The sequence below is a fragment of the Branchiostoma floridae genome, chromosome 2 (assembly GCF_000003815.2).
Source record: "Branchiostoma floridae strain S238N-H82 chromosome 2, Bfl_VNyyK, whole genome shotgun sequence".
Classification (NCBI taxonomy): domain Eukaryota; kingdom Metazoa; phylum Chordata; class Leptocardii; order Amphioxiformes; family Branchiostomatidae; genus Branchiostoma; species Branchiostoma floridae.
In genome coordinates, this window is record NC_049980.1 from 10,621,311 (window position 1) to 10,634,925 (window position 13,615).

The following is a 13,615-nucleotide window of genomic DNA, read 5'->3' on the forward strand; positions in this document are numbered from 1 at the left end:
GAGGTACAGTATACTGGCTACTGGACTACGCAGATGGCGGTGGCTATTGTGTTTCTATTAATGTATAGATATAGCGGCGCCGATAGCTCATTGGAATTTGATATTTCTATCACATTCAACAACACGTTACTGTGAGATTTTACTCCTGACAGTAACACCAAGGGCAGCCAAGCACATAATTTACAACTAGATGTAAGGATCCGACTCTTCTCGGTGTTTTACGCCCGTGTTTCTTTCGTACCCATTTCTAGTTTTGTATTTCAACGGTTCGCTTCCTTTAACCGTTGAAAACGTGAAATACAAGAAAAGAGAACTAAGTGTTGCAGAAACAGGCGCCAAACACTGAGAATGAGCAAGATTCTTAGTCTCCAGGCAGAAGTGTCAGCTGGTTAAAAGATAAGAATTTGGCCAAATAGGGACAAATAAGTTACTATTTTTAGTCAGTCTTTTGCAGTCTATCCGGCGGCCGGTCAGTTCACTCATAGGCCAGTTAACTCCGGGTCGATACCAGATTGTTATTCCTAACTTGGCCAAATTCCCCTATTACTGTTCGGCCAGGCGGAAGTCTAGTAGAGACTACCAGATTCTTACATCGGCTGGGAGATAACACACACTCAGAGGTTTACCTGACCAAACGTCTGCGCGTAAGACAGTACAACCCGAGGGACTGCCTGTGAGCCCTCCAGTGAGTAACTGTGAAAGATAAGACGGCCTGCCCTGGTTTCCACCTCGAGAACTAACAAGATGCTGATCCGGCTCTGTTGTTTCACTTTCAGGAAAGATGGATGGCAAATACCCCTCTTATCACCTCTTGTTGAAAAGTGTGTATCGGCTGTGGAGCTTGTCCGATACAACTGTCGATCAACTGTCCAAATGATACACTCTTTCGGGTTTTTCGCTTGGCAGAAAGCTCTGGGGAAGTGTTTGCTCATAAATAGTGGTCCTTTAAGTTGGTGAATACATGTGTAACCAAGACCTTTTGAAGCATATTTGAAATAGCAGGACTTAATTCTAAGATCTGTAGTTTCGATATTTAGCATTTCTTATTTTACGCTAACCCACAGGATCAAGAATCATTGATTCTCTATATACAGATCCTTCAGTACCATCTGCTGGCCATTTTTCCGTTGGAGGGTGGTCATACCTATAGTTGCAACTAGGGGTGTATATTCTTTGAAATGTTGACAAAAATGAAAACAGTGAAAAAAAGCTCTCGTCTCTCTTTTCTAGTTTTCCTTCTTTTCTATTTTGTTATACCTAAATTAAAAACGGGACAGGTACTGTTCTATCGGTACAAAACCATTTTTGTTGTTGGACCGGTCCAAAAAAGGACCTAAAAATCAGTGGAGCGAATTTTGGACCCATTAAGAAATGAACAGATTATACAGTCACACGTTGAGGGCGTATATTGTCCAAGAAAATAGCAAGAGCGAAGTAGAGGAGAGTTGATAGCCAATTTTACCAATATTCTACAGTCACTGACTTCTAAAACAGAGGCAGATAGAAGTGTTATTTACATGAAGATAGCATTTCAAAGCGCCAGTGGACGTCGGATACTCCACCAATTAACAGAATCCTTTGTAGCGAAATGGACCATTGTTTTTAGTATCACTCATTCACAAGTTTTCACAAATAATTAGGTTCAGATCCGGACCTGGACGTGATCCTCTGGACCTTACCTGGACCTGAGTTTTCTGTACCGGTACCCACCCCTAGAGGCAACACTAATGCGGCCACCCATCCAACCGAATCACATTTACAAATGATGTCGCCTTTCAACATACGGAAGAGATAGGAACTATAAGTATGTAGATTGTACAGATATGTGGGGTTGGTGGGCTCAGAATAACGCCAGTCTTTTCAGGCATCTGGTAACTGGTTCGTTTCAAGCGAACGGGGACGTTTTATCTGCTGGTTGGAGGGTTCGTGAGTGACAGAGTTTCTAAACATCAACATCCGCTTCAGTCGGTGGTCAGATTCTGGCCAGTGTTAGCACATTGGCTACTGGTGTCCACTACAGAACCAGTGGTCGTTTAAGTATGTCTTCAGTCAATCACACACGCACGTAGAATTCGAAGTACGTCAGTTGTCTCTAAGAACGATCCCGGAATAGGGGCTGAGTGACGGCAAGTGTGTGGGCAATCGGGTATGATATGGAGGGTCAATATGGTAAAGAAAAACTACTGTTTTCTCGCAGCTAAAGCTGGGTGTTCTCATTATTAACACAGGTGTTGATGCAGAGTTTTCTGTATCGTCCCACAGGACGTTTTTACCAGTGCTCCCTTCAGAATAAACATGGATTCTGTTTTGGGTGTGGAGACATGCTGTCAAGAGTAGCAACAGACTGCACTGGGCAAAAATGTAACGGCTGTTCCTAGAATTGTAATACATTTCATTCTTCTATTTCATCACACATTTGAATCGTTCACCTTGATGTGGTTTACTCCACATTTGACCAAACGAGGGGGCAAATGGTATTGAAAATATAGTTTGAAAGGATGATTGGCATGAATCCATTTCATGTATAGAAACATAACTGATATTTTCGCCAGGGCTTTTAATGAAATTAGAATTAATACACTGATGATTTCACACTATCAAAGGCAGCATGTATGCCATTGTTATGCGAGCAATAAGGTCGACATTCTTTCCTCGAGGGACGATATGTACTCTGATTTGTAGAATATTGCGTGTGTGTAACGTTATATGATCTCACCATACAAAAATGCTATTTTTCACGCTACAAATATGTTGGCCTTTTCTTCAATAAGAGGAAAATATATTGCAACCGATGAAAAATTTGATGCAACAAACACACAAAGGAATTGATTAATATAATTCCGGATACATATTATATTCATGTGTAATATTTTCAATGCATCATTGTTGTCTTCCTTTGCTCTGCATTTATCTCGACCATAGACTGTCGCCATCCAAAACAAGCTCCATTTATCTCACAGCATACACATGTATTATTCTGAATGCTCATTACTATGGTAGAATAAAAGGGGCAAATTCATCATAGAGATTTAGAAGCCGTATGAAGTGAAAGCATGGCATGCATTTCCATTAATCAACCGATTTGCAACTAAAAACCGACTCCCTGTACACCCTGACATCCAATTCATTAACGCTAATCCTACCCATCTAGCGGTTTGGGATCTGAACGTGAATTTCACATCAATCCGGGGGAGTAAATGATCCAATTTGTCTGCGGACTCGGCGTCGCTTACGGCGCATTTGGATCTCTGGGGTTCGTTCAAACCAAGCTAGCGGTCATTACGTACGACTAACTTATTTCAGCCACACTCTGGTAAATTGCATGGTGGCGTTCTGACTGGTAATTTGGATTTGCGTAGATCATTACTGTTGGAATTGTGTTCTTTACTGATGACGACCTTGTTATGTCCTTGCAATAATTGTGTCCTTTTCATCGATAGGTTTTATACGGTATTTGTTACAGGAAACCGAGAGTATCGCGCATTTTTGTTGAACTAACATGGCTATCTCTTTGATAATCTAAACAACAGAATGTTGTAGGCTAAATGTCAGTCATGCAAGCTGTTACAACTAACAACAGTAGAAAAAGCCACAGCTAGCTTTTGTATTGCTGGAAGTGAGTAATACGAAAGAAATGTTATGATAGCTTATCAGTATTTTCAATTCAATATTTTTTCAAGACTCCGTAGGCCATGTGATACAAGTTTTTTTGTGTTTTATTTTTAAACGATTCTTCATAAAACACATATGATGAATATTTCGTTTATCTGGTGCCACCTCACCTGACATGTGAACTCACCGAACCGTACGTAATACCTGACCTTGTTACATGTATTATCTCAGGTCATACACAGGTATCGCACTCCGCATGGCATGATTCTTAAAGAATACTAATTCCAGACAAGAATGATGAAAATAAATGATGTATGTAAACAACCAGAGCAATTGGCGCAGCCAGGATCTGTATAGTTTAGTTCTCACCCTTCCCCAAGCCCCTACACTCCATTTTTGTGTACGAGAAACAGAGGAAAATAATCTCAAGCCTTTATACCCCCGACCCTGTCCCTAACCCGAACCTCTGGTGGCCTTGCTATAGCCTATCACCTGATAACAGTCACGATATACGGGCACACGATGAGATTTCCTCACAAAATGACATCAGCGTTTTGGAAACGATGTTAATCTTGTAACATCAAGCTCAGCTTGACAATCATTTGGACCCGAATCTTTTTCCCTAGGATTCCCATCCTCCTTGGTTATCCTGAGCCTGACCGAGCAGGGCTATAAAATTTGACCCAGTTCATCTTTCAAATAGCGTGGTCGATACGACATCAGTATAGACTGCTTGGACATAAAACAACAGCCGTGTAGTAGGTATGCTAGTAGGTATATATATGTATGGAATTACTCACAGACAAAATATTTACAGGTCCGTTATGGCATTTCTACATGCGTGACAAACTAGTAACACCAGCATGCTTGATATATCAATCGCGTGGAAAGCAGTAAAGGCACCAGGCGACATGACGATTTTCACTCACCTTTCGATACGATACTAAAAAGGACCAGCGTTAACAGCACATCTGACGGCCTCATGTTGTCAGTTAGGTCCACCGGGTCTCGTCGAACACACGGCCGGTGGTGTTGCCAGGCTCTTTGGTCTCTGGAAAATGGACGGCAATGATAACGGTCTCTGTAGATCGTTTCAGGACAATCTCATTGCTTGGCAACGCCTTTGTCGAGGCAGAATGTCTCCCCGATAGCGCACTCGCTACCTAGGTTATATCCTGGCGGCTGAATGGGAGGATTTAAAGGGTAACGCCCGAGGATCTTCCCTGAAACCTTGTGACACGACAACGTCGGCAGGTGTGTCCATGGGCAGGCGATACCATTTCGACAAAAGGGGGAACATTCCGTGTTCATTTCAACCTCTTTCATTGGCCGCGCGCATGATTAATTCATCTCTCGCATCCACAATAGATTATTTCAAAGCAGGTATCTGTACGGGTCGCGAACAATGAAACGATTTATCATATTTCCGTTACTCGGATGATACGCAGGGTGGGACTACTATTGATAACAACCCTCTAAAACCACGTGGTTAACGCTAGAGAAACAAAAGCAATGTCCCTTATGGTATAGCTTACTCAGGGGGAACTATAGTATTGGTAACATCTGGTCGGGCTCACAGTATGCATACATGTCGTCTGCACGCAAATTTCTCAATAGTCACAAACGTAGGTGACACTGACAAACTGATATCCCTTTCAACGTGTCGCGTTATGTTCACTATCAACAACGGTCGAGCGTCAGGTTTATCGATATTATGTCTAAAATTATAGCATTGATACGCAATATCAGTCTTAAGTTTGACAGCACCAAATTTCTTAAAGAGCGATCTCATATAATAGCGTGCAGTGATTAAATTTGCGATCGCTCATAAGCAAAAGATAACAATGAACAAATTGGAAAGTAATATCATCATTGCAATAACAATAAAAATCATGGTCTATGTAGATATACGAGGGATATAAATTTTACGTGAAGGGTTTACAGAGAAGTGTATTGTAGCGTGCAGATTGAAAAGTGGTGTGTTATTGTGTGACTGAGTAGGAGCCATTGGGTTTCGGTAAAGACTAATTACTAGCACGGTGTTCAAAGAAATTGGAAACGATTCATCAAATTTACTATGACAACAATACTCATATCCCGCGCCGGATAAGCATATGTCGCAGTGAGATATGTAATAAAGGTTAAACACATTGACAATGTACGATCCATCTTTTTTTGTGTGCAAAATGTGAATACGGATTTATAATTAATTCTCCGAAAATATGCACTTTATGATATTTTGCGATGTAGATATCACTTAGGACATAATGTAACATAACGGTAATTCTACTAGAATATTTTTGTTTTCATTTTGTTTTGAAATTGGAAATATTATGATGATTTGATATTCACGATGTTGCAGTAACCGGTGCCAATATTTGTATTGTCATATAGTATATTGGATGCCAACGCAGCTGGCTAGCAGGATTTCGTCCGATAAAGCAGTTGATAGTCTCTTGTACTGTCAGAAATTTATAAGATACTGGAATCAAGGTTTAATTTTACTGACCCTATCCCTATATATGCATTCATCGAATATGAAAAATGGCCACATAACATTATATCAAGTTTATTGCAAATTCTTGCCCGTGGGCTAATTGCAGTTAACATAAAAAGATTCAAACAAATGTACACGATACAAAAACACAAGTGTCTACTCTAGTCTAAAGCTAGTAAAATCTAACTCTAGATCCTGGGTTAATGGGTTCGACTCCTTTTTCGAAGACAGTGGAAGACGAAAGATCCCACCTTTTTTATTATGTGTGGGTTTTGTGATGTTAGAAGGAGAACAGATTTCTTTTTGTCAGTGAATGTGAGGAAGTTTGGGTGGAATTTGATGGTCTCTTCGAACAGCTCTTTTCTTTCTTGATTATAGAGAGAGCAGTTTGACATAAAATGTGTTTCGTCTTCCACCACGTTTGACGTACACTGTTTGCACATTCTCTCACACACGGATAGCCTCTTGTACCGCCCTCTCTCAATTTCGAGAGGGTGGGCACTAATTCTAATTCTAATCTAACATTAATCTTGTATTACATGTAGGTCACAAAAGCGGCGTCCAGATTGTGGTACGTGCTGATATAGCCATGGTACTGAACGTCATGCTCTAGTTATGGAGTCATTCGGTTATAGATGACTTATTTCCATGTTATAAAGGTACCATTGGCCGATCCTTTGCTAGGTCACATTCGTCGCACGATCGTCCTACAATTTATAACCCATAACTCTTGGGATTGCCTATATGTGCCGTACAAACGTCTTGTTACTAAAAAGGTTTGTCTTAGACCTTGTCGCCCGTTGCTTCTGTCACAGCCTGCTTGAAAATTTTTCGACATGAAAATCGAGCGACGAATGTGACCGCGTCGAAACGCGATACAGATTCCCTGGGATACCGTCTTTCGACACAGTCACATAGTTTGTGCGATCGTCGTACAATCGCAAACTTCGGGCATTTTTAGAATACAAAAATGCACGTCTCCTGCAAAGTTCAACTGTCTTGGTACACCGTGAAAATGCTGTTTTGGATCCATGCCTGCGGTTGGTTCTGTGACGGCCTGCTTAAAAATCCTATGGCATCAAAAGCGTACGACGATCGCACAACGTATGTGACCGCGCCCTCTGTTAACGTTTGCGGGTGGTTTGTACACTTTCCCCGTGAGATTGATAGTCACGGCGCAATCTTTCTCCTCAAACAATGAATACGGGTCATATCGCTACGGCATAATTCACCCAGTAGGGAACCAAAAGGTTTTACAGTAACACATTTAGGGCACGTATTCGGCTGCCCGGGGAATAGTATATTTGATAGTGATGTTGGTAGGTTGTTACGGTAGCAATTGAGCGTGCTCACACAAAGCGAAGACATATCGTTCAATCTGTGTTTTTTGTTCTCTTTGGATCGGTCTACTCAAGGACTGTATATAATATTCTTGATCTGCTGTATATCAGGTACATATAGAAAAGTGTGGCCGGGTAGACTTTCGTTCAATTTCACGTTGAGCACAGGGGAGGGTCTTCCAATAAAGTAAGGCTTTTTCTAGTGGCACACTAGAGACAATATGCAAGGATATTGTACAGTATAGAAGCATTTCATCAGTACTGACATAGATTGTTGAACGTACGTGGCGGTCTAACCGATAATATTTTCTCAAAGCAAAAAGCTTTCAGTACCTGTCTCCTTAACAAAATCACCTTTAATCACTTTAAAAAGGGAACTTTTGAGATGGCCCCGGGCCCCAAATTTCAGTTGATCCTCTTTTCAATTTCTGTTCCTGATCCCCATACTGAAAGGTACGGGTGTTTATCATTGACATTCTTCCCGTTTTTGTTTGTTGTTGGTTCCGCTGAAGAATCATATCGTCACACATCAGTTGACTTTGCTAAATATACTTTGCGTGCGACCTTGTACTGATTAATAGAAAGGGCCTGTTATGTTGACATCAGGGTAAACAGATGATATGTCTTCATCTTAGACCTAATCCGGTACAAGTAAACTACGATGTATGTCTAACACATGCAGTGCTCTAAAAGGTGGATCACCAACGCCCAACAAGCGTCTTCAAATTCTTCATTCAGTTATTGATTTTTAATAAAGGGAATGATAGCTTAATGATATTTTGGATCAACGGAGAAGTCAAAAGGTTCGAGAAAGAAGCGCGGGCAACACCATGTAGCATTCTTAGACAAGGACAACATAGAAGAACTTTATAGCGCGACAATTGTAACAGGTACAATGTATTCTTCTTCAAAGTTCTGCGCACGATTCCATATCATGATTAGAGACCTTATCCTTGTGAGGAATAATGTATGCTATATATGTACGGACAAAATGCAGGTACATGTACACGCAGAATTGGGCCAATACATAAAAGAGATCTATGATTGCCCATTATACAACCCCGGGAAGATTCGCACTCCATTGGATCGTATGTACCATGTCCCTACTCTCTTGAGACTTGCATATAGTTTCTTAGAAACTCTTTTGTCCCAGCACTCACCTAAAGCACACATTAACACTGCCGTGTGATCTGACAGGCTCATTGTGTTTCCTAGGATCCATTATAAGTAAAACACGCCCCGGTCGAATCATTTGTGCCATTTAGTAATACGCTTGGGAAGCGAGGCCACGAGGGAAGAAAATGTGCATGTCCTTGATCAAGGCCTTAGATGGACAATTGAGACATTGCTTCCCAGATATTGCTCTCATAGACGTACCTTGTAATTGCTTCTTTGCGTCTTGGTGAAACAAACTGGATTTGTTACGACAGGTATTAAAAGTAAGAAAAGTGTTAACAAGTCAAGTGTGCCATTCAATGTGCACATGCCTACATTAAAGGAAACATCACCTCCGTTAACCAGGAGGCATTGTTTTTGGTGTGTGTGTGTGTGTGCAAAACATCCATATACTAGTATCCAAATGATGGGCACGTCGGGGACACTGGCAAGAAGATAGGCCAAAGGTTCCAGAATAGGTTATCAAAGGTTATGTCAGTTCCTGTCCAATTCCCTGCTATATGCATCTCTGTTGCTGTCTGGGAACCAGTTGGAAAATACATAGACAGAATTGGCAGGGGATTTACAACAATTAATAAAGCGAGAATTTCACAAACTCACGGAGTGTTTCACGGAGGTATGGGAGCTCCAATCTCTTGTTTTGTTAGAATACGCCGTCACACCTTAGTAACAACTTGACAAGTATCCAGACCAGCCGTGCAATTTGGTTTGACCTTGACGTGTCTGTCTTTTCTCTGAGTAAGCAGTCCTAACGATCGATAGCGTTCACGTGCCCTGCAGTACTTTACTTGGACCCCACCTGGGAAAATATCGATCTTCACAGTTTGACCATAGACACATTTACAGCCTTTTACATTAGTTCATACAGCTTTACGTGCTCTTTCACGAATAGTCTTGGGAGAAAATAAAGGGCGTTGACTCTTCAAATACGTTATAGAATACAACTTTTATGGCTGATTTTATTTACCGTACTATATGTATACTTGTCATGACAAGAGGGCATTATAGTTGGGTTTGGAAGTAAAGAAAATGAAATGCTCTCTTACAATTTTTCCTGTTATTATTTTGACCTTGCATTCTTTCGTGAGAAGAAACGATTGTGACTGAAACGAGCGGCCGTCATATGATGTACATGTAATATGTGAACTGAAGTTATTAACCCACCTGTTAAAGTCCGTTGACCTCCGTATGTGTAGCTCGGGTCACGGACAAACGCTTACGAGCGGCTCCAACGCGAAACACGTCGGTGAAATGAAAGATGTTTGTGTGTGAGCACTTGTAAAGGTGATCCCAGGACGCAGAAGAATACCCGAATGTATGTTCCATAGAAACGGCTCTCGGGGCACGTTACCCTCGTTTGAAACGAAATGTTCTGGGGAACGTTCTAATTCAACATCCTTATTTTCAAAAAGAGTAAATATATATAACGTTAGTAGGTTAGATTTGTGAAAGTTCTCATATATCAACAGTTGGTCATTCAGCGATACAAGCAGGAAACTTGACGTGCTAAAGCCAGGGTACATGTACGCAACATTTTCATAAGGGAAGTTAAATTAAGCAAAATTAACGTTAATGTTCTTTTGCTTGATTTTGAGTATTCATTTTACTAACCTCGGGCCTAAATACTAGAGTTAACGTTAAAGTTATATTTCGGGTTCTTAATCATGATATTGTAACTGTTCAACAGTGTGCAGTCATTTGGGTAAACCTGGTGATTGATTTTTGTTCAGTTGTCATTATTGATGTATATGACAAACCATGCATTAATTGCATCAATATGCAATTGAAATAGCCATGTGACATAGACGGAATACTTATATTGTCTACCGCCAAGTGTTGAAAACAAAAAAAGCTAATTTGATTGTATGGGGGTGTCCTATTTGTCTTTTCATAGTTCTTCTAAAGGTACAGTTTTGCTTGGTACGAATGTGTGTGAGCGAGCGTATCTCCAGAACTTTTCGAGAAATTGCGATGGCATTTGGTCTTGTCCGTTGCTTGACACAGTCTACACGTATGTAACTTATACGAATGATTTGAAACTTAACAGTTAGCCGAAATGAAACGCGTTGCGCCGAGAGCAGGGATAGCTCCCCATAGGCCACGGCGGCGGTATCTTTACTAGGTTTTCTCACGATTCCTCAATTCTTGTCCTGAAAAGAACTTAACGAGGCCAAAAGCTAAAACCAGCTGTGGACAGTTTAAAAATGTCCTTGGGGAAATTGTTACTTCTAAAAGCGAGTAATTTCAACTGACCTTTTCCGTGCGTTGGTTTCATCAACCACCTATTAGCGGACTAATTTTCCATGGTCCTACGTCAGATCACCTCCCCCCACCCATATGTAAACAAACAAAATAGTCCCTAAATCCATAAAACGTCACGCATTGGAGGGAAGTATTGTTTACGTCACTTTTGAAATATTTCATAGAAAAAAAGGATATTCAACTAGAAAGGTGAAGATCCAACTATGAATATCAAATGAATGCTTTTGTGTTGATATAGCTGTAAATAAAGCTATAGCTATAGCTTTGTGGACAGTAGTTTTAGATGCGAAATACGAAAGAATCCCATGCATGCAGCAAGCTTATTTCAATTGGCATTGCTCTTACATAGAGAGCGCTAAATATTCAGTGTATGTTAGGGCTTGCTTAAACGGACAGGGGCTTTTCAGAAGACTAAGTTGGAGCGAAATACATTTCTATCCCGCTTCTCCCTTTTCAATGCTCACTGTTAGCATCTCGAGTTCGTTTTCAATGAAACAGTTGGCAATGACTTTACTCCCTGGCAATGGTCACACATCAAACTGTGCATCCTGTATGAACTTTTAGATGACTTAACTGAAACAATGTGGAGATGATGATTACTTGACTTTGATGCCGTTCATAGCAGGATTCGCGATTCAACCAAGGGCGCCGGATCCAGATTAGTGAATCCGCCTCCGAGGGAATCAATCCCGATCCGCTTAATCCGCCTTTCCACAGATCACCTCAATTCCTAATGCATGCAGTATTAAAATCGTCACAGACACATACTATGTTGCAACTGCCCTCATTAAAATCACCCAGACTCTAATAACTAAAAAAAGTCAATGGCGGACGCCCGTATCTTTCACACAAGCCAACGGCTCAATACATGAGACTTGGAAAACATTCCTGTTGACGCCCATTACATATGAGTGGTCTCACAAGAGCAATTGCAATCATGAGATCAACTCAGATCATCCGTCCTCACCACGTTGCAGAATGCGAACAAAAAACGTCACGGGGAACGCTGACGTTGAAAGGACTGCGAACTACAACAGATGTGATCTTTGCGAGGGCGGTCTTCTTTGTCATGATGTGTGTTTAATAGTTTAACATAGTATCAAACATTGTCCCTGACAGAGAATAGGTGGATGGTAATGACAGAGCGTAGTTTGTACGTGGTCGATGTAAAAACATCAGCACTTGAAGACCAGATAACCTCAACAATAGCATCACTTGAACAGATCTAGATGGACTAGATGGGATCAGGACAACTGCACGAGTCTTTTGTCAACAAACGCTTCCGTTTAAAATCATATTGGCTGGATGAACGTCCGTGGCAACAACGGGTATAAAAACATTTTAAGGTGCACTTACCACAGCAAGGCATGTTGAATGTGACCAATATGTCATAAAACGGCGTTGTTTCCCAACTATTCGAATATTATACTGAGATGTATGTTAAATATAAATTTACAATGACAATGACGATTAACGAGAGTCCATGCCATGCAAACAATATTAAATACCAACCTCTTGCATGTGGTTAACGATCTAGTAGGGTCCTTGAAAATGTACATTCAAGGAAGCAGCTTCAGTCCATCTTTCCCAGGAGATGACTCCCAAAGAATACGTCGGTATTAATGGTTTCGTGTTGGCCCAAATGGTTCGCAGCAAGGCGCGAGTTGAAGATCGTGTCAATGCCCTGGGGCGGCCTCCTGGCTAAATGACCCCACCGGTTCATTGTCTCCGCATAACGCCGTGCACCTTTATGGTAATGAGTCACGCAAAGAGGCATTGAAGCTTCGTGAAGCTTCGTTTTTATTGACTTTTGTAAGGAATTGAAGCTTCGTTTTTATAGACCTTTGTTCAGTGAATAGTACTGTTTTTAACACCCTTTCTCCTGTTTATATGATGCTATGGTATAAAAACGAGTGTCACGAATGTCCAGGCTACGCAAGGCGTACACTAAACTGGTGGACGTACCAACTACAAGGAGTCTAATACCAGCTCAGAAATGACAATAAGTAGCCATGCCTTTATCTAAATAGACATGGCAAGTTATCAACCCAGGGTTTGGGTAGCAAAAAAAATCGTGTTTTTTCTGTTGTGCGTGGAACTGTGCCACAAAGTACAGTAGAGGCATCCTCAATAGATAGATTTAAACTACGCATGTAGCTAGATATGCGAAGTTGGGCATGAAAGGTCGTTCAGGGTAATATAACCAGCTGTTGCCACGCCATGCCTGCAAAGCTGTTATGTTACGCCCGAGGTCATTGACACCTGCTATACAGTTAAATACAATTTTCTTTCGAAACCATGTTAGTTAACAAAAAGTGCTCTACCAAATTTATGGATATCATTTTGCTAACACCCTTGGCGACACTCAACATACACCAACACGTCGTCTGGGAATATAACGCAATAAATCGTACCTGGAGCTCTTTTGTTCTCATAGATACCAAGATGATGGGACACACTGATAGCAACAGGGCAAAATGATAAATTAGCACTTGCGCAAGAATAGGCCACAATGTTCGCCAAGACCCACCATTAAGCACTCTAACAATATTGATAACCAACTCAGAATTATTGTCAGAGGGCATTACTATGGGAATAGACTGTTAAAATTTCAGGCCTTATACCTATCAAAAATATTCAACAGACAATATGCACATCTGCACTAGTGCTACGCCATTTATAGCATAAACTGACATATTCATAACTTTTTTGTGCAAGATGTATGATA